The sequence below is a fragment of the Coturnix japonica genome, chromosome Z, assembly GCF_054131305.1.
Source record: "Coturnix japonica strain WE chromosome Z, WE-NBRP24, whole genome shotgun sequence".
NCBI lineage: Eukaryota > Metazoa > Chordata > Aves > Galliformes > Phasianidae > Coturnix > Coturnix japonica.
Window position 1 is genome coordinate 73300603 of NC_140702.1, and position 27975 is coordinate 73328577.

At 49.6% G+C, this 27975-nt stretch overlaps 1 protein-coding gene across 4 annotated transcripts in view; it reads right to left on the bottom strand.

Moving 5' to 3' along the window:
• The window catches only part of ZBTB7C (zinc finger and BTB domain containing 7C), a 93887-nt gene that overhangs the window by 39502 nt on the left and 26410 nt on the right, over nt 1-27975 (bottom strand). For 2 of the 4 annotated variants that reach the window (XM_015848221.3, XM_085529296.1), the window contains exon 2: nt 22346-22443. The exons of the other annotated variants lie outside the window; for them this stretch is intronic. The gene's annotated coding sequence lies outside the window, so the exon portion shown is untranslated. The remainder of the gene's footprint in view (nt 1-22345; nt 22444-27975) is intronic. 4 annotated transcript variants of the gene reach the window in all.

Below are 27975 nucleotides of genomic sequence, written 5' to 3' on the forward strand. Positions count from 1 at the left end.
CGTACAATGCAGCCCCTTCCCCAGAAAGATACTGTCTCGACCTCCCATTGCCCTCACCTGGCTCGTTTTCCTTAGCATTTCCCAAGCACCTTCACAGAAAGCCTCAGCCCCCGCACTACCAGGCTCCGCCAGCAGCTCCCCTCGGTTGCAATTAACGCTTGATGAGGCAGAACACCTCCCCACTCCAGACGGAGCAGCCAGAGCAAATTATTTAGAAGAGGGAAAAAGAAACAATAACATCAACCGCAGCAGACAAAGGCTTCTTGTCTTTAATCCTTACTCAGGAAAAATGGCCCATGGCGTCGGGCTCAGGTCAGGTGCTGCTGTGTAAGCACTCAGCATATTGGGGTGGAAATGCTCATGGCAGCATTGCCAGAGCCCTCTGCATGTAGCAGTGCAGACCCTCAGTGCTCCCCAACACACTCTGCCCCAAGTGGGAGCTCTCCCAATGGAATGAATGGATGAGTGGTGATGCCACAAAGGTACCCCGTGGCCAAAGGCTACGTGGAGCAGTGGTTGACCCTAAAGGTGATCCTAAAGGACTCCCTGAAGGTTTCGCTCTGATTGCTCCAGCAGGGCCTGATTTTTCAACAGGTTGAAGAGCAGACAGGCAGTAATTGCGTCTTTTTCCCCTTGTATTAAGAAAAAAACAGGGAAGGAGGAGGAGGAGAAAGGACCCATTTATCACGTGCAGTCAAAGTGCAGCCTGGGCTCTGTGAAATGAAAATGAGTCAGTGACACTTTGCATAATGGCATTCCCGTTCTTTCTCTTAAATAATTTGTATTTTAATGAGTCCGTTTTACTCCAGCACTGGTTTGTAGCCTGTACAAAGTGCCTCAATTTGATTTTTTCCAAATCCCAGTGTTGCATTTTTTTTCTTAACAAAAAGGTGAAGCAAAGCAGGCTCACCACTCTCCTGGTTCAGACTGGAGCAGGTAATGAATCTGCCTGCAGTGGTGGTGCTTATCTCATGGCCTTGTTGCTCTCTGGGCCTGCTTACTGAAAAACTCCTCCACCACCAGATGATGGGAATGGACAAAGCCAGCAGATAAACGAAAAGGCAACTGAGGGCTTTACAGGAGCAGGGCAGCAACATGATGGCTGTCTGATCTCCTCCTGGGTGCTGGGTGAGCATGGTGGGGATGGGTTGGGGTTGGACTTGGTGACTTTGGAGGTCTCAGCCAACCTTAATGATTCTGTGATTCCATGGTTCTATGACACTTTGCCCCCAAAAGAGGATTCCCAGGGTAAGCAGTCTCACAGGTCGGGGTGGGTGATGTTCCTGGACTTTAGATCTCTAGGCTGCAGTGACCCAATGGGTTCTCTTCTGCTCTGCTGCTTCATGCCTGCAGCACCCACTGCCTCACTGCTTCTCTGCCCTCTTTTGCAGCCCTCCTCTGCAGCATGCCACCTCCCCAGCCTCTGTGGGAGCACCAAGTGGCCCAGCCAGCTGGCTCTACAAAATCTCTGCTCTTTCCTTGGTTTCTGCCCTACCCTGGGCAGAGCTTCAAAGACCCTCTCTGAGCTGGCTGGCAGCACTCCCTGGAGCAAAGCATCACGGATGAGGCCAGCAGGAATGGGAAGAGCCCTGGCAGCCTGGCATTGCAGTGTGAGCTCAGATCCAGGGGCCATAACAGTCTTCAACAGCCCCAGCCCCTGTTGGGCTTCCAGGAAGGTGCTCTCATCCCTAATAGCTCAGCACTGTTACGAACCCCAGAGAAGAAGGCTTCGTTTCCCTTCCAAATCTCACATCTGCCTGCTAATTCATAGCTCTTTGCCACTCCCATACAACATCTGACCCTTATTGCAGGCTTTGGAATATGGAATATTCACTGATGAAAGCAGTTGTAAAAGCCTTTTCTCATGGGCATGGCTTCCTTCATCACTGTGCTACAAGATGGGGTGATGAGAAGCACCCAGGGGCTTTCCCTGGATGCCCATTTGGTCACTATCCCCTTTCTCTGCCCCTGCTTGCCTTCATTCCCTCACCTACCTTTTCCCCCGATGATTTTTCCCTCTGGTTGGTAATTGTTCTCATTGCCCTTCGTTCACAGCCAGCACTTTGAGAGCTGGCTATGGACGCAGCGCAAGCTCACCTCATTCCCAGCTGCTGAACTGCATCAGGAGAGGAGCTAAAATGCTTCTCTCCTAAAAAATGGGGAAAAACAGCAGAGCAGAGCAGACCGGAGACGACAGCAGCTCTTATTTTTCAGCAGCCGAGTTGTTTTTGGAGGCATAACACTGGGTTCATTCATGGAGCTGCGAAGTGCTGGCTTTTTGACGGAAACAATGAGCAAGCAAGGATGAGCATGGCAGGATAAATGGCCTGTTTCCTGCCTCCCAACATGGCCCGTTTCTTTCCTATGCTGGCGGCCAGCTGTGGCCACATGGAGCTTCCTGGCAAGCCCAAGGGCATGGAGAGAGCTGCTGGCAGAGCCACCAACCCTCCCTCCTAACCAAACCTAACCAGGGCTGGAGTGGATCTTGGTGCCGTCCCAGCTGGTTCTCCCCGTGTCACCTCGCATGGTCACCACAGCTTGGCAGAGCCCTCAATCCTTTTGGCAGCACACGATTTGCTTCAGAGGGATACAAAGAGAGAGCTCTGACTTTGGGTTCTGCTATCGTGGAATCTGTCAGAGGGATACGCTACCTTCCACCAACATAATGGATGAAAGCAGGAGATGAAATGCCATTCCATTATCTATTTATTAAAAGCACCACTTGAGCTGCTTTTATTCGGCGTACATCTCGTACTAAAGAGGCACTCCTTGACTGTGTAAATCAGTGAGCAATTGTGTTTTAACAGCCTTTAGAATGGCATTTCCCCACAGCTTTAGATGGACTATCAGACAGAAAACCTCTTCCAAATCTCACTTATCATAACAGACACTAGCACGGGGCTCTTTACTGCTCCCGCACCACCCAGACAAACACAAAATGGGCCGTTAAGCTCACAAAGCACACATCACTGCCACCTCTCACCCCATTTCATGAACGTCCTTAATGACAGGTCAAAAGAAATAATTTTGCTTGCAGAGCACTATCCAGTATATCCTATCCAATGGATGGGGTCCTGGTAGGCAACACAGCACCAACTGCAGACCCCTGCTTACCCCACCTGTTTGTTTTTGCAGCAATCAGCACTCAGACAACCAGAAGAGATGCAGCCACTTTCAAACCACCTTCCCATCACCTGACTGAACGCTGTCACCAAAGTGGAAGCAGTTATGCCAGATTTACAGTAAAGAGGCATCAGGCGTGAATAACAACATCGGTGAAACAAAATGGAGGCTGTTGTCTTATCTCTACTTCACCAGGATAAACTGAGATGTCAGTTGGGTTGGTTGGCTTTTTTCCACAGTAAGAAAAATTCTCATCAGAACTCAGGAGCTGGTTATATTTTAAATGAAATGCTGACAGGACACAAGCAAATCAAGCTTTGCCTTGCACTGTGGAAATCAGTGGATGCTCTACCATCTACATCTGTTGAGAACAGAGGAGAGATGTGCCCACGCTCATGGAAGGAAACCTCTCAACCATGGTCTGGAAACCAGCTGAGTAGAAATATTTAGGTAGATAGATAATTGACTGGTAAACAGACAGACAGATGAGTGGATGGACAGAGGGACTGATGGATGAATGGATGGGTGAAAGGATGGGAGGGAGGGAGGGAGGGAGGGAGGGAGGGAGGGAGGAAGGAAGAAAGGAAGGAAGGAAGGAAGGAAGGAAGGAAGGAAGGAAGGAAGGAAGGAAGGAAGGAAGGAAGGAAGGAAGGAAGGAAGGAAGGAAGGAAGGAAGGAAGGAAGGAAGGAAGGAAGGAAGGAAGGAAGGAAGGAAGGAAGGAAGGAAGGAAGGAAGGAAGGAAGGAAGGAAGGAAGGAAGGAAGGAAGGAAGGAAGGAAGGAAGGAAGGAAGGAAGGAAGGAAGGAAGGAAGGAAGGAAGGAAGGAAGGAAGGAAGGAAGGAAGGAAGGAAGGAAGGAAGGAAGGAAGGAAGGAAGGAAGGAAGGAAGGAAGGAAGGAAGGAAGGAAGGAAGGAAGGAAGGAAGGAAGGAAGGAAGGAAGGAAGGAAGGAAGGAAGGAAGGAAGGAAGGAAGGAAGGAAGGAAGGAAGGAAGGAAGGAAGGAAGGAAGGAAGGAAGGAAGGAAGGAAGGAAGGGTGTAGTAGGTGGATGTGTATGTAGATGGATAATTGGATAGAGGAGTGGATGGGTGAATGGATGGATGGATGGATGGATGGATGGATGGATGGATGGATGGATGGATGGATGGATGGATGGATGGATGGAAGGATGGATGGGTGTAGTAGGTGGATGTGTATGTAGATGGTTAAATGGATAGAGGGGTGGATGGGTGAATAGATGGATGGACAGATGGATGGATGGACGAACGGATGGATGGATGGATGGATGGATCCCCACTATTCTGCTGCCATCAGAGGGATTTCAGCACATATTACAGCAAATCCAGTGTAGAGACTGACCTTCTCAGCACGTTGTTCCTTCACAGTGGCAGCCCCAAATGGGAGCTGACAGGGTTCTGAAGCCTTCTGAATTAGTACCGAACCGTAGGGAGGATGGTGTGCAAGCTTCTTGGCTCTGACAGCCCTGCTGCTGGCCTGCCTCAGAGGGAAATGGCATCCCATTCACTCTATTCCACGGTGTGAGAGGTCACCAGGGAAGGTGCACTTGTCACCAAGAATAAACTGTTATGAAGAGGTTGTGTCACATCTTCTTCCTCAGGGATGGAGCCAGTTTCAGTCAGTGGAAAAGCTCCCCTGAGTCTGGTGTGGTCTGTAGCCATCCCTAAGCAGTGGGCAGCAAGCATTGACATTGTCTCTGCAATGACACAGCCTATCAGCTGGCACAACACGTGCCCCAGTAGATACCTTCACACGAACATGCCAAGAAGCCCAGTTCAAATAACTCATTAGCAGAAGTCACCCCAAGACCAGAAAGTTCCCATAGTGCCAGTTTCCCAAGTGAGCTGCCTCAACAAACCATCTTCCCTTTGCTTCTACCTACAGCACATCTTGTATAGAGCTACTCTGACATCAGAGGAACCAGCAGACTGGTGGGGGCTGCAGCTCAGAAAAGGATGGATGACAACCCCAAAAGCATTTGAGATGCTGAAGTTTCCAAGAGGAACTTCATAGTTTTCCCTATTTCACTGCCTGCATATGCTAGTGTATATAGTACTGCCAGTATATACTACTGAACATAAAACCCAAGCACAAGGCTATGAAGTCCCTGGATGCTGAAGTATTATACAAAGGCAGGGCACAGACCTCCCTATGCAGTGTTATTCCTCAGGCAATGACCCTGGGGTTGGGCTGCTGCTGTTCAGCAGTGCCCAAGAGGGTCCTGGTGGTCTCAGCCAATCTCACCTGGAGCCCTCAGTGCAGCACAGCTGGGAAGATTGCAGTGGAAGGGCTGGGAAGCAGCATGCCATCCCCTGCTCCTGCCTCAGCTCCCAGCTGGGTTTTGTGCCCGGGGGCATCAGCACTGCAAGCCAGTGGCAGAGCATCCCCTGCTCATTAGGGATGCACTGGAGAAATGCTAAATAACCAGAGGACTGTTGGGCCCTGGAGAGGGCAAGCACCATTTTCTGAAGGGCCCTCTCTCCCTCAGCCCCATCTGATGAGCTTACAGCTCCTCATACAACCACCCCAAATCCCCCCTCTCACCCTGACCATAGGAGTTCAATGGGATGGAAGCATGGGAAAGGTTTGGGTGATTCATGTGGACACAGAGCTGAGCTCCCCCAGGACTGAACCCCCTTTGAGATGTCACTGCCCACCTGCTTGTCCTGCTGTCCCCTTGTCCCATTATCATCCCTTCTTTGTGTAAATACAGCTCGAGTGCTCTGCCTGCCTCCCGGCCTCCGTTAATTGTGGCCTGGGGGAGAAGCAGATAAGAGAGCACTAAAATTTAACTACGTCTCCACAGATGGTAAAAATAAACTGCGATGTGACAAGGAAAGATGGTGGGGGTGATGTGGGCACAGGGGGACAGCAGCCCTCCCTGCTCTGGCCATGGACAGGGGCTGTAGGCAGCTGTGCTGATGGGGAGATAATGATCTCCTGAGCCCTGCCTGCATCTCGGCTTCTCACTCTGTGACATCTTTCACAGACAATTCCCCCAAGTTCTTCAGGGAAAACCCTGCGGCAGAGCAGGCAGTGGAGATGAACTTCCATCTTGCACTGCCCCTGAGATGCCTCAGAGACACCCCAGGTCCCAATACAACAAGTCTCAGTGGGATGGATGTCCCCCCTGCCACCCACTGCCCCTGCTCTGTGTCACAGAATTATAGAATGGTTGAGTTGGAAGAGACCTTGAAGACCATAGATTCATAGAACAGTTGGATTGGAAGGGACCTTACAGATCACAGAGCCATAAATTGGTTGGGTTGGAAGGGACTACATTCAACGGTAGAACCATAGAATGGTTGGGTTGGAAGGACATTTGAAACCCCCTTCAGCCCTACCCCTGCCACGGGCTGGCTGCTCCCCCACCACAGGCTGCCCAGGACCCATCCACAGCCTCAGGTATCCCCAGGGGATGGGGCACCCATAGCTCTGTGCAGCAGTGATGGGGTCTCACCACCCTCTGGGTGAAGAATCTCTGCTCTGCACTGTGACAGCTCACCTGGAGTACTGCGTCCAGATGTGGAGTCCTCAGTGCAGGAGAGATGTGGACCTAAAGCAAGAGATGTGAGCACCTGAAGTGGGGGGACAGACTCTTGAGCAGGGTCTGTTCTGACAGTGTTTGCAGCGCTCTCTGCATCTCATCTTTTCATAAGGAACTCTTACCAGGAAAGAGTATATAAAAAAAAAAAGGGGGGGGGGGGGGGCATTTCCAGGCAGAAAAATTGGTCTCCCAACACAATTTTTCTAAAAAAACTCTTTTGTTCACAACTCTTCTGGGGAGTGAATCCAGCAGAGTGCAATGTGCACTCCTAAATTAGTTTCCAGGCACTTGGGATGCGATATTATTCATTTTTCTCCAAACATTAGGTAATGCCTTCTGCCCCTTTCAAAGTCTGCACGAGGGGTCTTTGATGCATTGTGTGACTTGAAAGGTGGAGGGCTACAGAAGCGTTTCTTTCAAGTCCTCGCTTTTTATCAAGCATGCTCTGTTCTGCTCGCTATAATGCACACAATGGCATGAGAGTCCTGACCCGCTTCACGTCTGATGGGCTGAGATCTCGGATGCATGGGATAAAACAGCCATTCCAAGCAATACTGCTTAAACACTCATGGCCCTATTCAGGCAAACAGTACCCAGGGGTCCAGCACGGTGCTGAGAGCAGCAGGAACAGGCACTCTGATGGCTGAGCAATGCGACAGTGGGGAGCAACTCTGCTGCTTTTGCTCCCCTTCCATTTCACCTCAGGGTCTGGAGGGAAGCACTGCAGAGTCACTTGCAGCCAGATGTGTTTTCCTTAGGAAAGTATTTTGTGTGTGTGACCACGAATGCCATTGTGCACATCTGCAAAAGTAATGACATTACGGCATGGGCACCAAAACCAGCAAGTTTTGTCTTATGCTGGCACATCTCGGGGAGCAGAAGTCAAACGGGTAGAGCAATGGGCAGTGCTGGCATCTCAGAGCATCACTTTCTATCTCTGGGGCAGCATTAGGCACATTAGGCTTTGGTGGTCACTGCAGGCATCCCTGCAGCTGTCCCCTCCATGGTGAGACAGAAAGTGATGGCTGGCCCACAATAAGTCTCCTTTTTCCTGCCCCTGTTCAATAACACAGAGGACCCAGGACAAGGATGTTAAGTGCAATCCACCCATTAACAAAGCAAATACATTTCAGTACCAAATTAAACATTTTCTCGTCCTGCAGATAATTACCCTGGCACATTTCTATCAAAGCACCTGGCCATTCTGTGTTATCCTTCTGGTCTCATGCTCTACAAGTAAAGCTACCTCTAGGGTGGTTCAGAATGGCTGCAGGGAGGCTATTCAGGAGCCCTCTTAGTACCCCTAACACAACCCCATCAGGTTGTGTCCCATGTGTGACAGTGGGAAAAAAGGCAAAAGGGAACAGAACTGCAGGAGAAACGTCACCAATTAGTACGGCCCAGGCAGAACCAACACAAAGGAAGTCTATGCAAGAATGCAGAGTGTTACCAGAACTACCAAGCACCATCCAAGTCCAATGTGCTGAGCAGCCAATTGTTTACTGCTAAGCAGGCTGCAAGCAGATGTTTCATATGCTGAATCACTCCGGGACTGTTAGAGCTGCTTCCAGCTACAGGGACCAAACCCCAGCTACTGCGAGTGAGGAGGACCCTATCACATACACCATAATCATGCACCCATGCTCCATACCCGTGTTGACCCCATCCCGGTGTGCAGCCCTGGAGCACAGCTCATGCCCAGCCTTCCCAGCTCCTTGTTTACAGCTGCCCCTGGGAAAGCAGCTGAGGTATTTTCCTGCTGATTACAGAGGAGGGAGTGGGAGGTGTGGGAGCTGCAGGGGAGTTGGGTCTCTGCTCCAGGCACTGATTAGAGGTTGTGGGAATGAAGTGTGGCTCCCAGGCAGCTCTGCTGGGAGGGTGTGGGGAGCAGAGGGCTCTAGGGTGGATGTCAGAGCCAGGCCAGATGTCACCAGGCTCAGAATGCCTACATAAGGGTCCTCTGCACTGATACTTGTCTAAAGAAGAGCCCAGTCTCATCTGTCTATGTCTCCTTGCTCTACAAAGCTCACACTCAGCTTAAAGTCTGCATCTCCCCAGGGCCCATCCACCACTCCCAACACCGCACACATCCTTGTGGTACAGAAGCAGTGCAGGTACATAGATTACCCAGCACTAAACATCTGAAATATGTGTAAGGCAGCACTGGTGAACACAAAAGTTTGCTCCACAACAGAGGAGCCCCACTATGAGCTCAGCCAGCATGCAGCAGAGCATCCCACTGGGTGCAGTGCAAGACAGCTCAGGTCAGCAGCACTGGGATCCAGATGTGACATTTCTGAATCAGTTCAGATCACAAAAAAGAACAAACAAAAAACATCCCTTTCTTCCTGCTGGAGACCAGTAGGCAAACACCCAGCTCCTTCATGACAGCTGTGGATAACAGCTCTGGAGAGGACCTTGAGATGTCACTCAGAGCCCAGGCTGCAGCAGGGCCAAGCAGGACGACAGTCAAAAGCACTCAGAGCATTACCAAACACTGTTCATCACACTTGTGTGTGGCTGCAGTGACCCTGCTGCCTGCTCTTTCCGGCAGCACATATTCATGAGTGCATCTTGTGTAGATTTACAAAGAGGCAATTAGCACTTCTGTCATTTGTAATGGGAGGGGATTGCGTCCTTGCTGGAGCTGATTTCTGCTGATCCATCAGACAGCACAGATTCAGCTCCTGCAGAGGTCCCTGGTTAGGGAAGGGAAAGGAAGGGAAGGGAAGGGAAACAATCACAAAACTTCCATCAGATCCCAAACTGCACTTCTGGATATGAAGTTGTGCCCTGCAAAAGCTCCTGCCAGGCTCATGGTCCTCCTGCCAGCAACCCATGGCCAGCTCAGCCATGTCCCCTTTCCTGACAGAATCATTAAGGTTGGAGAAGACCTCCAAAATCCCCAACCCACCATGCCCACTGATCACATCCCCAAGTACCACATCTCTACAGGTCTCAAACACCTCCAGGGATGGGGACCCTACCATGACCCTGAGCAGTCTGTGCCACTGCATCACCACTCTTTGGAGGAGAAATTGTTCTGAACATCACACCTGATATCCCCCTGGAGCAGCTTAAGGCAATCACCCCCCATCCTATCACTGTTACCTCGGAGCAGACCCCCACCTCACCACAACCTCCTTTCAGGGAGCTGTAGAGAGCAATAAGGTCTCCCTTCAAGCCTTCTCTTCCACTTTGAGCTCCAGGACAGGGCTGAGACACAAAATCACCTAGCAACACCATGGCCATCGCTGTAATGCATCTCTAAGGACAGATGGGAGATGGAGAGGGAAATGGATCCCATTCACCCACCCCTGCAGACAGCCCAGTGTTATGGCCTCATCCCCTGGGGGATGATCACCCATCTGTGTCCTCCCACAGACACACCATCACCCAGAGGTACCGCTCTGAGCCCCAGCCCAGGGGATGAATGAGACCACCATGACCTCAGCATGGCCAACATTAGGCCTCAGTCCTCTCATCTGAGGGAAAAACATAGTTTGGATGGAGCTATGAAGATGTGGCACATGGAGACACGGTCAGTGGGCATGGTGGGGTTGGGCTGAGGATCTTGGAGGGCTTCTCCAACCTTCACGATTCTGCAGTTCTATTAAGGGACACAGGGGTCAAGGGCTTCCCACTGAGCCCTTAAGGCTGCAAGGACAAGGGGATTTCTCCACCAAGCCTTAGAAGCACGCAGTCATCCAACAGTCACTCCAAGTGAGAGAACAGCCACTGCTTTTGTGCAATCTCCGGATTCACTGTGTTTGACAAGGGCAGAGCAAATGCCGTGCATTCCCATTTGGTAAATCTCACATGAGAAGACTGACACAAATGCTCAGAGACAAGTGTTATCACGGGTCAGCTGGGCTCAGCTTCCCCAGGTCCCCGAGCAGCTCCACGCTGGCTCCATCACTCAAACACTTCATCTACTCCAGGCAGCCCCAGCACAGGTTTACTGGGGTCTCATGATAAAAGCAAGAGAATGGGAATCCTCACAGCCTCAGGTTGTGCCAGGTGAGGTTCAAGCTGGATACTGGGAAAAACTTAATCTCTGAAAGAGCAGAGATGCAGTGGTACAGCTGCCCAGGGACGTGATGGAGTCCCCAACCCTGGAGGTGTTCAGGAACTGAGGAGATGTGGCACCTGGGGATGTGGTCAGTGGGCACGGTATGGTTAGGGATGGGTTTGGACCTTGGGATCTTAGAGGTCTTCTCCAACCTTAATGATTCTATGATCCTCTTCCTATAAGGCTGAGGTTGCATCCACCCTTGAGCCTTTATGGGATTCTCACTCATAGGAAAGCATTAACAACACTTTCCAAATCAGTTCAATATTCAGGGGTTTGTGCCAGGACATGGAATCCAGGGGCTCTGACCACCACAACCAATTTAACAACAGGGAAGATAATTGCAGGGTGCATGCACTCAAGGAGCAGAGAAAAGCCACAAGTGATAATCTTTGCAACAGGTGGCACATCTCCTTGTCCTGCAGCTCAGGCTGTCAATACAAGGATATTTAGGCAGCAAACAAAGCAGAGAACACAGGTGACTTTCATAACACACTGCAGATGGCCCAGTGACCACAGCAATGTGGGCTGCAGGGCCATGACCAGCCCCAGAGAAGGCCTTATCTGCAGCTAACAAGTCCATCTGCTTTGAAAGCACCCAGCTGCTCTGACCTTCAATGTGACCTCCTTCCTTCCCCCAGCCCCAGGTTAGATCATTAGCTGATGAGTAACCACCACCACTGATGACTAATGGCTCATTTGCTGCCAATCAGCCCAAAGTGATCTGCAAGGGGGCAAAGAGCTCAGTGCAGGTCATTGTCACCATGGATGAGTGCCACCGTACTTATTTTGGGCAGCACTCCAGCAAACAGGCTTCCTACAGCTTTCTTTGCTGCCACAAGGTCTGTTTTGGCTTCTTGGGGTGGTTCTTAGAGGGACAGAAAACACCATCCTGGACATGACACCACGTTTCCAATAACTTTCCTGGAATGTACCACCAAAATGCCACATCAGCTCACTGGTGACCCTGCTCCTCACCCATACATGCTGGTAGGGGAGTCTTAGCACAATGATTTCTCCATCCTGGGGTGAGATATGGGGCTGGTAAGGAGCATTCCTGAGCAGCCTGGTGATGGGGATGTGTCTGGAGGAAACACAAACCTGAGCTCTGCTCTTAAGGTTGGACCCCATAGAGTGGAACTATGCTGCAGCCCTGAGAAGCCAGCAACCCCCATTTATCCCCCTGCAGGACAACAGCCAGCAGCACGAGCCATAGGCACAGCCTATAGTCAAGATGGTCTTCATGGGCAGCATTATCAAGTGGTCATCCTAGAGGGTGACCTTAACTCTTGGAGTCGATGATCCTGGAGGTCTTTTCCAACCTTAATGGTGGGGATGAGCTGGGGTTGAACTCGATCTCATTGGTCTTTTTCAGTCTTAATGGCTCTACGAAACCTGCACCTGACCCACTGGGTGGGATTCACTCCAGATTAAGACCTCTGAGCTGGAGTGCCCACATGGGAGTGCTGGATTTAGTTGATGAAACACAGGTTCCCATCACTGCATTACACTTTCTCAGCTATCCAAGACCTGCGTGTGGTTTTGACAGGTATGGCTCCGGACCTGCATGCCTGCTCATTGACAGCTGGCAGCCACGCAGTGTGCCTGAGGGTAAAGCTAGACACATGTCTAGCAGCTGAATCATGACCTACATGAGTGCTGGCTGCCTCAGCTCTTACTGCAGTCGATGGGGACAGAGTCAGCGCAATCCTTAATGTCTGCAGAGCCATATCAGCACCTCCTTCAGGGTCAAACAACCCTCCAGGCTCCACACTGACCAAACTCCCACTGTCTGCAACAGAAGATTATCTGTTACAAATAAGAGTGCAGCCCCCCCAGCTCAGCCTTAGCGCTGGAGGTTCCTGACAGCGATTAAATAATGGCTCTTCTCCCCTTCCTGGGTTGAAAAAAAATAAAACAAATGGAAATAATGGAGCTGGCCATGTTAGGAAAGGGCTGTGGGATCTGCAGATGGAAAGTGAGAGATAAGATCACGCTGCACTGATATAATAACAGAGGGAGAGCACAAGCCAGCAGGAGAAACAGAAGGGGGAAAAGCCCCACGTAATAAATAACAGTCTACAGATTATATAAATCGAATGCATTAAAAATCCAATCCTCTGAGAAGCAGCTGCTTCATTTTTTACTGTTGATAGCATCAATATAAGAGGGGAAATTACCACCTTGCGCTCTGCAACACATCACACTGACTTTCCCTTAAAAACTCTAATGTACCCTGGATTGCAAAGCCCATTTAAAATTTACCATAAAGCACAGAATCTCATAAACTTTACAGCCCCAATCACACGCACTCAGAGCTTTCACCCAGACCCAGTGGGCGGCACAGACACTGCTGCCTCGCTGCAGACAGCAGGTGGGGAGCAGAGCAGGCTGCTGCCAGCCCCATCCAGCCTGATGGACAAGGAACCAGGCTGCCAAGCAAGCTAGCAGCCAGCTTTATTAGGAGTGCCCTTGGAGGTGCCGTGCACCGGCTCTCACTTTTGGCCCAATGTGGGGTAGCCAGAAGCAAACACAATGTGGCCTTGAGTGCAGATGGAGACCTCGAGCTCTGCAATGTGTGGTGGGCCACATCTAAAATACAGCTCTTTGAGCTCTTTGCAGGCTCCGATGGAGCCTAAGTTGTTTCCATGGGTCTGGGCTTCCTCCATCCCATTCAGAACCTGTAGGGAGTTCTTAATGAAGGGAGGGAGTGTGCTGATCATCTGCTCCTGCAGGCATAGGTTCCACTCATGGGTGGATGAGGGACATCTAATGACGATCCCAGTTTTGCTCCTACATAAAACCATAGAACCAACTCCTCCTGCTGTTGCTGTGACATAAATCCCATCCCTATGAGGAAGAACTCATGATTTTGGTTTAAGCCATAGAGAAAGTGGTCCATTTCAAGAGGCACAATCATGGGATGTCTGCATAATACACGACCCATAAGCTCTGCCTTAAAATCCTCCTCCCAGAATCCCCTCCAGCTCAAAACAGCAGCACGTATCAAGACAGGAGCCACGAACATCCGCAGTGCATCATTACCGCAATTGCACGTGAGACTGCCTGAAGAAGGAGCCTGAGGTGGAAGGGTTAACCCCAGCACAAGGCAGAGAGGACAGGAAGGTCTCTGGGATGGAGCTGCTGATCAAAGGGTAGCTCAGAAGTTATTTAAAAATAAACCAGAAAGTAGAACTTCCAGGCAGTTGCCACCATAATTACAATGCAGACAACGGAGCCGTGGTGCTGTTAAGGTTACTGGATTTTCTGAGCAGCTGTGTTTAATTTACTTAAAATATGCAAAGCCATCAGGTCAGATCCCATTAGCAGAATCACTCTGGAGCGCTACAAGAGCCCAGAGCTGCAGAAGTGCAGAGGGAAAAATGGAGATGCAAAATGCCCCTCATGTGGTCTCATACAGAGGTTATCAAGCTGAATGGATTCCTAAAGGCAATAAAGACAATAAAGCAATGCTAAGTCCCCCAGAGCCAAAATCAGTGCCAGCACCTCTGCTGCTTGTGGTGGGGAAGGTGCTGAGATATGTGGCACTGAGCAATAAGGAAAGTGCTGTGAACGTGCTTTCCTACAGCCCAGAGCAGTTTTGTGTCCTACAACCCACTTATGGATTTATGTATGGATGGATGTATGGATGTACAACATCCCTTGTGCATCCTTCAGGGGGCGGATCCAACCCAAAGCGCTCACAGCCTGCCTGAGTGATGGGAGGTTTATGGGCTGTAGGGTCGAGTTTTCACCTCCAGAGCTTTGTTTCCCAAGGAGAAACCAAAACCTCCTTCCCAGGGACAAAACTAATAGACAGCATTTCATTTGTGGTTTTTATGCGTGGGTTCTTCTTCATTTTTCCTTTTCTTTTTTTTTTTTTTCATCTAACATTAGCTCAACACCACTGAAGGGAATATCAAGGTTTCCTTCACTCTTCGAGGTTCCTACCAGCTCTATGTCCACAATTAGCAACCAGACTGACTTAATTGCCAGAACAAAAGGTGCTGGGTGGCATTCCAGTCCCTGCACTCCATTGGAAGCACTTCTACAGCCACCTGCAACCATTCCAGACAACCACAGGCTGGAATGCAGGTTGTGCTGTATCACCAAGCCATACTGGTGGCTCCCAATGGGCCAAAAGACTTGAGCTGGAGACAAGGACAGTGCAGAACGTGCCATGGGACCCAAGTACAAAGTCTCTCCTATAGAGACAGAGCAAATAAAGCAGAACATAATGAGTAACAAGAAATTTATAAAAGGCTCTGAAAATATCAGAGCAAATGACAATCCCCTCTCTAATAAGGACTGGCACAGGTCCTACCAAAAGCTTTCTTGAAGCCAACAGCACCCCATACACCACGTGCAAAGGACCCTGATGCTGGAGCAGCATTCAGCACTAACCCATCCCTCCTGATTTACAAACAGGAGAGGCTTCTTTGCATAACAAGTGACAAGCAGGGACACAGCTTGCCAGCAGATCCCCCCTTTCCCCGGAAAGAAATCTTTTCTGTGTGAACCAGCTCTTCTCCGGATAAATGTTTGCAGTCAGTTTAGCTTGGAGATCTCCATTCTTTTGCACGCCCGTAATGAATTTGCACAGGCAGAGCCCTAATCCATCGAGTCGCGGAGGGTTTATCAGGGCTTCTTATTTTATTCCTGCCTGTAAATGGGAATTGCTTTCCTTATCGCTATCTAAGAGCACCTGAGTGATTTCTGCTCCGTATTTCCTATCCCACTGGAATTCAGGATGTGCTGTTATCTGATGCTGTACAACTGTCACTCGTGTTACTTGCCTTTTTATTTTAATTTGATGGATTTATTGCATTTTGGAAAAAAAAAAAAAAGAAAAAAAGAAAAAGGGAAAAAAAAAAAAAAGAGAGAGATCTCATTTCCAGATGAGAGCCCCTCCTTGCTCCCTGCCACTCTGCTGCTCTCATTTTTGGGTGGATTTTTTTGGCAGGCGGGACCAGGGCTTGTCTTGCCTTGCTTCCATCTGCCCAATGCACGTGCATTTCTGGTGAGTGAAGCAGTAATGGATGGGTTTGCGTGGTCCCAGCTCTCTGCCCTGTCTGAACAGAGCGGGGCAACCTTAGAGACAAAAGAAGCCCCAAAAATGAGCATGAGGTTTCTGCCTCCAACTGGATGCAACAGTCATAGACACTGGGGCTTGGTAAATGCACAGCCTCTCTTTGGGCAGAGGTCTGTCTGCTGGGCTTATCTCCATCCATCCCTCAGTCCTCTGCTGGGAAAGGGTGAAGCTGTGGAGCAGCAAGCAGAAATGATTCCCAATACAACACAGCACATGGAATTCAGAGAACAAGGACTCAGTGGCACCAGGGAGCAGATACATAGATCTCAGCCCCAGCAAAGAGAAAGCACTGCTGCTGGAAAGGCGCAAGAAGAGATATAAATCCTCCAGATAATGCAGTGATGGATCAGTAGTGGCAAGACATTAACCTTCACTCTTGAGAAGACACCCAAATGATAACACCTGTAGCCACGCCACTCCGGTGTTATCTATCTTGTCACTGGGGGAGATAAATCCAAGCCATCACTATGCCCCTCTGGCTCACTCACAGATACAGGCAGGGATCAGGGAAATCACACCTAATAATCAATGGAGTGTGTGGAACGAGGCTCACACAGAAACCATTTCCTTACAGCGTCTTAAAACTGTTCCACAGAGCAGGGGAAAACATACCATGACCGAAGGGAAACTGCTGCATGGCAGGGACAACTGCAGAAGGACAGAAACCAAACCTTCACATGGGGAAATGCAAGTTAATGAAAGCCACTTAAACAAATATGTCTGCAATGGGGACAGGGAGAGCAGGGGGAGGGAATGATGATGGTGAAACTCACTCCCACAGTGGCCAAGGTGGAGGACATCAGTAGAGCCCCATCAGATGCTCTCCATGAGCAAGCGTTGGGACTGCACATCTTCCATTCTCTCCTGTGCCTGCTACACCAGCATCTCCTGGTGAAGGGGGTGAGGGTGCAAATTCATCTCACACAAACACTGCAAGGACAACATCACCATCAGCTTCAGTCCTGACCACCTTCAGAGTGCGGTCACCAGGTTTCCTGCAGCAGGAAATCCTGTGATGACATCAGCCTGCATCCACATCAGTCTGAGCTCAACAGAATGGAAACAGAAAGGGGAGCCCACACTCCAAGGGGAGTTCCCATTCTCCTTTCTTCTCAGGGTTGAGGGGATGCAGCCAACCCAGTACCAGTGCAATGCCAACACAAAGCCAACTCAATGCCAATCCAATGTCTATACAGTGCTGACCCAATGCCAGTCCACTGCCAACCCAATGCTGACTCAATGTCAATCCACTACCAACCCAATGCCAACTCAGTGTCTATACACTGCCAGTCCAGTGCCAACTCAGTGTCAGCTGAATGCCAACCCAACACCAACACAATGGCAACCTGGGCTGCAGCCATTTGGCCCACTTGGTCAGCAGGGAGCTGGCGTGATAAAGGACCCGACAACAAGGGGCAAGGTTGGAGATCTCCATCCTCACAAGATCTCAATCTCCAACTCAAAACCAGGCTTCACTGCAGATCTTATGTTTGTTTGTTTTTCACTCTATCCCCTTGGAGGGATAACTCATCACAACTGTCCAGGGATATGCAGCCAACATTGCAGCCCAGGCTCCAAATATAGCCCAGTGCAGCAGCGCATGGGAAGCCAGCCAAGCCCCCACCCATGCCCCCAGCCCATCCCTCCCCCGGCTGCTTCCTTCTCCCAGCCCTGGGCTGACAGATTTGTGCTAGGGTGGGGTGGGTACACTTGTTTCCTCTTTTCCAAAAAAGAAAAAAAAGAAAAAAAAGAAAAAAAAAAAAAAAGCAATTAACCTCTTAGTCCCTTTGCAAGGCACAAGAAACATTTCCCAGCCACAGAAATGGTTTTAGAATGATGAGATCTGCTCCTGCAGCTGTGGCAATGCTATTCTGGCTTCACTAAAATTACAGAGCTGAAGTCATGTGCGGGCCTTGGAGAAGCTGTGACCACAGGAGGAGTGGAGCAGACCATGATCTGAGAGGTCCCTGCCCAGCTGCACTGAGGGATTCTCATGTGGGTCACAAGATGTTTCCCCAACTCCATTTCCCCAGACATAAAAGAAGAGCAGGGAAACTGAGCCAGTCAGGAGAGCACATCTCCAAGGGAAGGACCTTTGTAGATCCCTAGGACCAGGCAAACCCAAAACATGATCAGATGCTGCTTTTGGGAAGCTGAGTTATCCCAATGGCTTGTATTTTGGAGGTCAGAACAAAAAAACCCTCCTGTTTAACTCCATTTTCCCCCAGTACGGGGGGAAAATCCCAGCCATGAAGCACTGGGATGAGGGATAATTGCAGCCAGCTCTTGTCCAACCAACACTCACTGGAGAGCAAAAATGGAGAGCACAGATCAGCCCATCATCCTGGCCAACATCTCTTGCTATTGTCAGGCACATAATGACTGCTCCGTGGGCTCCATTCTCCTTCTTACTCTGCAAAGTGCTTTGAAATGCACTGAATATGAAAGGTGCTCCATCAGACCACGTACAGCTCTGTTTGATATCACAGCTGGAATTAGTAAAGTCCTGCTGCTGGACTTTCCTGAGGCTCTGATGCTGCGTCCACAGCCTTGGCTGGGAGCTGTCCTGCATTCCTGCACTGTAGCTGTGGTTGCATGGGGTGGTACATGAGAGCCAGAAAGAAACCTCTAAATGCCTTCACCTTCACCAGGTTGTTCTGTATTTAGACAGCACATCCCACAGAGCTCAGGATTCTCACCCAGAAACTCCACTCTCTCAGTGACACAGCACAAGAACCCAACTATTGGCCTTCATCTGGGAGATACTGCCTCGTGTCCTCCTGGATCTCTACTAGGATTCTTGCTCAGATTTAGGGGGAAGCCCATCTGCAGCACCATGCTAAGAGCCCTCAATGGATGCTTAGCCCTCAAGTTTCTCCCATCACTTCTTGGAGCCACTTTTACTTTTGGCATCCGCAACATCCTGTGGGCAGAGAGTCCCTTGCTTTAATTACACCTTTGATGAAAAAGCACTTCCTGCCATTTAGGGCCTCTGCCCAACCATTTCAGGGTTTTTTTTTCTAGCAAGACACAACAAGTCGTGGTTCCTTTGGAAAGGAACAACACTCTGCAAAGACCAGAGATGCTTCCTGCCCTACAGCCCCACACTGTTTGCCTTTTGCTGGCACACTTCGCAGAGCAGATCCATTTAAAACTCAAATTCCCAGCAGCTCTCCTTTTATTTTAAGAGATTAATATCCCCCTTAGATTAAGAATTTCTTTGTCTCAGGCCAGGGTTAGCAGGTGACCTTGGCAAGCTCCATCCCACCTGCCCGCAACACCTGGGCAATGGGCCCAATTAGCACAGGTGTTAATCAAGGCAGCACAGTGAGGCTGCATTTCCACCTGCAGATGTGCAGCTGGGAATACACACAGGTCCTGCTTCCGAGATGCAATCCATCCTGCAGGACAGACAGAGGACATCCCTGGTGCACAAGGAGCTCTTTCTGACATTACCATCGGACTCACCATACATACCCATCCCACCCAGCTGCAACATTAGGGCACTGAGATCCTGGAGCAGGAGGAGGAGCACCCCCAAGGCACCTGCATCCATGGGGAGCATGAGGAAGAGCAAAGCAGCAGATCCACCTCCTCTAAAGGCTGCTGCTGCTCCTGCTCACATGTTGATCCTCTTCCATTCCCTAAGGATCACCCTGGAAACTATTTCCCATCCCACTCAGCACCAATCATAGAACTTCCACCTCAACATAGCCAAACGCAGACCATCCGCACCTCTTGCCTTGCATCTTCCTAAGGAACACCACAATCAGCCTGCCTGGATTCCAGCACCATCCAAAAACAACTTTATGGCTTCTAATTTTAGCGCTAATCTTCTTTTGCCACGGCTGTGTGATTTCTAATTATTTCATCCCCAAGCCTCGCTCTGATGAATCGTTGTACCTTTTCCAATGCTGAGCGACTTGTAAAGTGCCTTTAAAAAATACGCCGATCATTCCGTGTTCATTCCCAGCTCCTACACAAATAATATCCTCACGTATGGCTTCACGGGGGAAATATTATTGTTATTAAAATAATAATAATAATAAAAGCAATACCAGCTTAGGCAGAGAGCTCTGTTTCTCAAGGATGATCCCAGGCTGATCCTGCAAACATCTTATTTTCTCTTACAAGCTGTTAAAGAGCATAAATCTGTTATCCAGATACGGATCTCTTAATAATTCAGTGCCTTTGGCTTGGCATCACTCCCAGAAGATGTGTTGTTTTTTTTTCCTCTTCCTTTACTTCCACATTACAACTAATTGAAGAATAACCTGTGGTGAGGAGCAGTGCTGGCACGGACATTCGATAGGGAGAGGAGTGCTGTGGACATGCACTGAGATACCCATCTGGGATATCCCCTTAGGATGCCCTTTGGGATGCCTCTTGGAATAATAATTTGGGATGCCCATTTGGGATGCCCATTTGAGATGCCCATTTGGGATGCTCATTTGGAGTGCTCATTTGGGATGCCCTTTAGGATGCCCTTTAGGATGCTCTTTGAGATGCCTATTTGGGATGCTCTTTGAGATGCTCATTTGAGATGCCCATTTGGGATGCCCACTTGGGATGCCCACTTGAGATGCCTATTTGGGATGCCCACTTGGGATGCCCATACAGGATGCCCATTTGAAATGCCCTTTGAGATGCCCATTTAGGACGTGCTTTGGGATGCCCACTTGGGATGCTCATTTGCGATGCCCTTTGAGACACCCATCTGGGATGCCCTTTAGGATGCCCATTTGGGATACAGAGCCAGGGTGGTGGATGTTTGCCCATTTGTTTCCTTCCCCAGGATTCACACAGCACTCCCAATAAACTGAGTAACTGGACAGGATCCATTTGACCTGTGACATTTTGTTTTAGTTACTCTCAAAGCTTTGACAGCAGCAGTTTAAACACTGAGTTGAGGCACTGGGAAAGCACCTCATCCCCACAAATGCAGAGAGGATGGGAAAAATATCCAAAAATACCCTTCTGCAGTCTTAGGGTGAGCACATTTCTCCTTCTTTTTCCTCCCTTTCACTTCCTGAGCCTGTTTCAACGCACATCATCCCCTTCCTCATTGGAAACTCAAGCTAAGCTCCCCATAGTTTCCAAGAATTATGGGTTATTATTTCTTTATTCTCTGCACAATGCCACGCATCGAGCATTTGAGATGGAGATTGTCCAAGCAGGAAACAGCCCAGTCAAAGTCCTCAGGCAGTATGGAGAATGGGGGTCTGTGCCATGGGGTGCCCAGAGCCCATAGAATGGGGGATTCCCTCACCCCACTGCCATGCCAGGAATAAAAGATGATGTTGAGATCAGGGTTTTAGCTTGCTAGCTTTTATTAACCAGCTTTTTGTGGAGGAACCCTACAGACAGGGTTAAAAATTATAACCCTCTGCCAGCTGATACTTTTATCGGCTCGCAGAATTTAATAAGGGATATAAGCATGCTCAGGAAGCCAGCCCTACAGGAAATCATTCATCCTCAGTGTTTCAGAGTAACATCCACAGCGTCCTGCTGGCTTCACTCTCACTCAGTTCTCTTCAAACTCTGCTGTCAGAGCTGTGCTTTTCAAGCTCACATCTCGAGCTTTGGGAAGAAGGAAGCTCGAAGCAAACCCTGCTCATGGCTTCATGCATGGCCTCATGGCACCAGTGGAACCACACCGGGATGTGGAACAGGGCACAGCTTCGCTCTATGGTTTCCATTTGTCTACCTTGGAGCAAGCTGGGTAGGATGGGCCACTGGATTTGATGGGAGGTGGGGCTGGACAGCTTTAGCATCCCTTCCTACTCAACCACTCTGTGATTTTATGATCCTTAAGGTCCCTTCAAACCCAAGCCGCACTGGGATTTCTATGATTCCACAATTTTTAGCCTTTTATTACTTCTGATAGGAGTAGGAAAAAGAAACAAAAAACAAACAATCAAAAAATCCTACAAAATAAAGCCCTGTAGCTGCTTTTTTCCAGCTTTTTGAATCCAGCAAATTGAATTCAAAGCTCCTCAGCAGAGCAGCCATCCACCACCACTGCCAGGATGGTGATGGAGAAATTCCCTCCCTGGAAGTAAAGGAGATCTGTTTGTTATTTTGGGAGGGAGGTGATGCAGTTGTGATTTCTTTGGAGCAATGGTTATTATTGTAGTGTCAAGTCACCCATCTACAGAGTGACGGCGTTTAGGGGAATGAAAATCCACGTCGCCAGGAAAGTTTGGCACCTGGCTTCCAGCAACTCTGCTCCATCCAGCCTCTGGGCAAAGGAGGAGAGTTCCTGTCTGTGGTGCAGCACAAGAACAGTCCCAATGGGATTCAAACAAATTGCAGAATCATTAAGGTTGGAAATGACCACTAAGACCATCAAATCCAACCCCAGCCTGTCCCCAGTCAGTCCGTGACCTGAGCAGAATGGATTAATAGATCCATGGAATGGACAAGAAATATCACTGCGGCTTGTCTGCGGAACAAATCTCACCCACAATCCATGCAGAGAATGAGAATAGTTACCTAGGGCTGCTCCTGAAAGGTGCTGAGTGCAGTCAAGTGGTCTCAGTTCCCATAGAGTTCTGTATCTCGGGGGCTCTCAGCAGGATCAGCCGCGGAGCCTGGACAAAACAAGACCAGTTGGGCTCAGGGCAGTCCTGTTTTGTAAAACGAGCTGTGCTATAGCTTTAGAAACCCATCCCAACCCCATGTGCTTGCCCCTGTACGGAACAGGATGACGGCACTTCTGTCCACACAGCCCTTTGTTTTCCAAGGTCCCCTGAGATGCATGGCTTGGGGTGGCCAAGTCCTCCTTCTTTCCCTATAAGGGGAATGGAAAAGGGGAAGAAAACAATGCTCTCTCCTCACTTGCCTAATGGAAGAACAAAAGCACAATGATCCCATCCAAAAATGTCTTTTGAGGAACAGACAAGCAAGGCCCCAGAGTTTCTGGTTATTTACATCTGGACGAGCTCCAGCCTGGCAGTGCCTTGATGTCCCTTCATAGGACTCAGATCCACACAGATCACGGGACATCCCCATGCAGGTCTTGAACAGATCCCAAACTAACCCAGGACTGAACATGTGTCCATGCAGGCACCCCTGTACAGGCGTGTGCAGATACAGCCATCCTTACAGCATCTACTACATGCGCCATAGCGCCCATTCACAGTCCCATGGTCGGCCCCATCTGTTTCCAGCCTGCAGAGCTGGGACCAAACCCACTGACGCCACAGCCAGCCCCAAAGCAGGCTCAGACCCGTCATTGTTCAGTGGTGTTGGCTGCCACACAGCAGAAGGGGATTTCTGTCCCGAGAGCTGCTCATGGAAAGTCCCTGACTGGCCCACGACCATGGAAAAACAGAAAATCTCACTTGAATCCCAAGTTGGTGGCAGGCCGTCTGTGTTTCTCTCCCGTGACCAGTTACCATGGATAGATTTCTGAGGTCGGCAGTGCAATTGTTTGCAGCGCTGCTCCCATTAAACAGAAGAGAGCAAATCATCCCGGCTGTACCCTGCTTTCATTTCCAGAAATTCTTTGTTCGTTTGTTTTGCTTAAATTATTTCTCTAATTTAAAGAAACAATGCAGCCTTCCAGAGCGATGGCCCAAATCTCTCCAGTCACCCCGCTGTGGCTCATTACTTCCGCGCTCATTAACAAGGACGGTTATTTCCCTGAGGTTTAATAGAAAACCTTCTTTCCATCATGCAGAGAGGCATTATGGTAAGTTCAAGCAGACTTACACTGTGTTCTTGCAGTGCTGTAGGTGAGGGCAAGGCAACAGTCCTCCTTGAGGTGCTGCACAAAAGGAGGTGCCCTAAACTGGGCTTTCTTCACCCAAAGCAGAGTGCATAGATTGCATGTGCTGGGATGGGGAGCTCAGGGCCCCACGTGCCTTTTTTTTTTTGCCTTTTACAACTGCAAAAGAAGAATGCTCCCTGCTGAGCACCAGTCAGAGCTCCTTATGGGGATGGGACCCTGCAGCACCACAGCCCTCATCCCAAAGTGCAGACTGGGTTGTCTCAATGCACTGGGATGAAATCAATGATGCTGGAGGGGCAAATGTGCACTAAAACCCCTCTGGGAGCAGCAGGCGTTGAGTCTCCTTTGCCTTTTAATATGGATTAAGCAAGCAGGACTACCTGACCACCAGGTGCCTTTCTGGACAGTCTGCAGGGCTCTTTGCATGGCAGGATCAGATTATCATGAAAAAACATGCAGGTGCGGGTGATGAGGCAGACCCTGCTCCTTGCTCCCCGCTGTAACATGCAAGAGGTTAAACAATCACCAACCAGAGCTGCAGTAACACGAGCTGAGAAGCAAGCAAATGCACATCAAACAAACACAGAATATCCCAGGAAAACCACATCCAGGAGCTCACACAGCATTGCCCAGCCCTTCCTGCAGTGAGTGGCATCAGCATCACACTGAGCCAGCGCCTTGGCACAGCCTCTCCCTCCCTTCATGCCCATGGCTGGAGCTCTGCCTCGACTTATAAGGGCATCTGCCCTTCTGCAGCCCTGCTGAGCTGCTCCTCAGTATTATTTATACAGCAGGGCTTGTCAAGCAGCAGCTACAGCTGTTTGCATGCAGTTTTCTCTCTTTATCCAGAGCTGTGATAATGCTCTGCGCCTCGGCCAGCCCACCAAATCATAGTGCATAAATAACAAACAGTGTCCAGTTCATCCCAACAGCTCGGGTTCCCACAGTCCCTGCTTAGAGGGGCTCTGCAGGGTGAGCTGCAATGGCAGGGGCTGCAGGCAGAGTGCACAGTGCCATGAATAATTCAAGCAGAGCAGCTGAAAGCTGGAGGAGAGAGCAGATGTGAGCTCAGCACCCACACTCGGGCAGCTTTTATGTCATTAAACAAGACAAGGAAACCCTAAACCCAGGAAAAATAAGTTTGGGGCGTAGCACTGTTGACTTTCTGGCCCATCTCACCATATATATCTACACCATATATGTGATGTTCTACCAGGCCCCCAGCTGACCAAATTGCTTTTCAAGGCAGTCTTGTGATTACTGGGCTGTGGGATCCATCCAAGATCCCAACCCCATGGTCCTCAGCATATGCTCTTTAGATGGATCCACTGTGGTGTACCAACCAGCTGAGATCACTGACCCCACCAGCAAGCAAGTCTACACTTCAAACTGCCCTTGGACTGAACACTACTGACTCTACCCGCACTTTCTCCCATCCTTAATCTACTTAAGCTTAATCTTCTGAATTAAAAACATCCTTCAGCACTGTTGCCTGTAGTACCCATGCTCTGGAAGTGATATCTCAGTGGAATCTGCTACAGATCCTCCATTGCCCACAGGAAGAAAACATCAATGTTTCACAAAGAACTGCCTGTCTGGTAGGAAACCCATCCCTGCTGAGAGCAGAGAGGCATCACAGAGCCACTGCAGGGCACACATCCTCATGCTATCCCAAAATAATCCCCTTGCCAATTACCTGTATACAGTTCTATGAGGAAATCATGCAGGGTAGCTCTTCAAAATGAAGCAACACCAGGGCTGGGATGGGTAGTTGCCCTTAACTCAGTCCCTCCAGGTGCTCCCCTCCTCACTCCTAACAATCACCTCCTGTATCTCAAGAACACAACTGAATGTCTGCCTTTTGCAATTACACAATATCTGCATTTACACTGCATGCCCTGGGCCTTCTCCTGCAGCAGATTTGGGATCATTGCATTCTCATTCCCCCTGGATAGCTGCATGCTTGCAGCTCCTTGCCTTGCTTTAGGGCAGGCTTTGTGGCCTAGAGCAGCATGCAGGGGAGTGGGGCTCCTGCTTGGGCACAGGACCTGCAGGTGACAAAGGAATGAACATGAAGATGGTGATACAAGCTCTGATCGTACAGAGGGTGGGGAAGCAGCAGCCTGATCCCATAGCACCCACCAGCTCAATGCACACAGAGGAACATGCATGCGTGCAAACCAGCTGCTGAACCAGGTCTCAAACCAAGACATTCTAGGACTCTATTCCAAGGTATCATCTCCTTCCATATGGAAACTATGCCCAAGAAATGAAATCCAAGAATTCCCAAGGAGATGTGTGCAGTCCTGCTATTACAGGGAAACCCAAGTGCACTTCTCTGGCAACTCAAGCCACCCCTGGAGGCGATGTGAAGGGGAAGAATGAGCACCCATTCCTTGCGAGCAGTTTTTTTTTTGCTAGCAAGTTGGACTAATTTGAGCAACTAGGCACATTTCCCTTCGATATTAACACAAGAACAAATAAAAGGGAGCTCAGCTGGCTGCTCTCCTGCTTTTAATACATTACATACATTTAAAGTAAGAAAAAAAAGGGCGGGGGGGGGGGGGGGGGGGAGTTGAGGAAAATAAAAAGGTTTTATCTTTTCAGAGTATATGAAAAGGTACACATTCCTGCCTGGCTGCAGTGCTTGGCCTTGCAGTGCCCGTAATTGGAAGCAGTGTGCTCGGCGTCGCGGGCGTCCCATTCACAAGCACGATGAGGAAGCATTCCATTTTTCAATAGGAAATTTCATTGCTGGAAAACAATCCACCTTCCTCCCCTCTGCAGAAAGCCAAAGGGTGAGCGCTCAGCTAGCGATGCTTTCAGCTCAGGGCTGCCAGAGGGTGCATTGCTCAGAAGCACATCGGGTTCTTTTCTATTTGCTTGGGAAAACTCAGAGGTTCTGTTTGCAACTTCTATTTCCATAACCACAAGCCCACGGTATTCTGTGACAGTTTTCCTTAGATTTTCAGCTCTCCACCTGATGCGAGGACCTGGAAAGCACCTGGGTGGACACACAAGCCTCATCAGCATCCAGAGGGGCTTTTTGCACAGGGATTTCTATAGAAATAAAGCATTTGTGGAATTTTATGAGCCTAGGACATCCCTGTCTATGTGGGACTGAGTCAAAGTCATCTTACACCAACTAAGAGAGTGAGTTTTCTGGAAGGAACGACAGGGACTGTGGAGAGAGTTAATCTTTGAGGGAACTCTAGGGACATTAAGAGCTGTAGGGCCATGAGGGGCTGTAGGGCCATGATGGGCTGTAGGGCCATGAGGGGCTGTAAGGACATGATGGGCTGTAGGGCCATGAGGGGCTGTAAGGACATGGGGGGGTGCAGGCCACCAGAAATCCTCTCCCCACTTCTTCTCTGGGCCAAACAAACCAGGGAAGCTCAACACAAAATCTCCAGTTCCTTAGTAGAGACTGAGTGAAGGGATGGATGCACAGCCCCACCAGGCTTCTTCAGAGGCTCTTTGTTGCAAGCCAACATCACAGCACAGGGTTCTCATGCCAGAAAGATTTCTTTATTGCTGTGATGATCGTGATCATAATGTGTATCTGCATCATCCTGTGTATCCGTGCTTATTCTTCTAAGCAAGCCTTTTACATTCTAACACACATATTCAGTACATTTCCACTATCAATCCATTGGCTAGAAAGCAAGCAAGTTCCACAACAAGTCTTCATAATCAGCAGAGAGCTTATCTTATGCCTAGGTGCAAAACACCCCTGTTTATTCATACTTTCTGTCTCCTTCCCAGAGCCTCATTATCAGCGAGCTGATATTCGATGAGGCCAAGCTGACCTCTCCATCTCCCACAGTTCTTCAGTGTATGTGTATGTTCGGTGGCCCTGCTAGGCAGGGAGGTTGGAACTACATGATCCTTGAGGTCCCTTCCAACCCGGGTCATTCTGTGATTCTGTGATTCAGCAAAGAACTCACAGAGGGGAAACCTTCACCAGGAGGGTGGTGGTGCCCAGAGCTGTGGGTGCCCCAGCCCTGATGATGCCTGAGGCCATGGAGAGGACCCTGAGCAGCCTGAGCTGGTTGTGGGGGGACCCAGCTCACAGTAGGGTGTGGGACTCAGGTCCTCAGGGGGGCTTTGAGGTCCCTGCCAACCCAACCATTCTATGATTCTATGGTTCTATGATTTTATTGCCCCAAGGATCTGCTCTTAGTGCAAGTCCCATCATGGACCCTATTAACACCAAACAAGCCAGGAAAGTCAAGCAAACCTTCCTCTCTGCTGTCCATCACCCTGGATGTTGGGCTCAAGACTTCAGACTCCCCGAACGCTGGAGCTGATTGCCCCACTAAACCCCAACAAACCTTCAAGCAGACAAACAACAAGCATCTATTTTTGCAAGCTGGGCTCATTGTTGCTG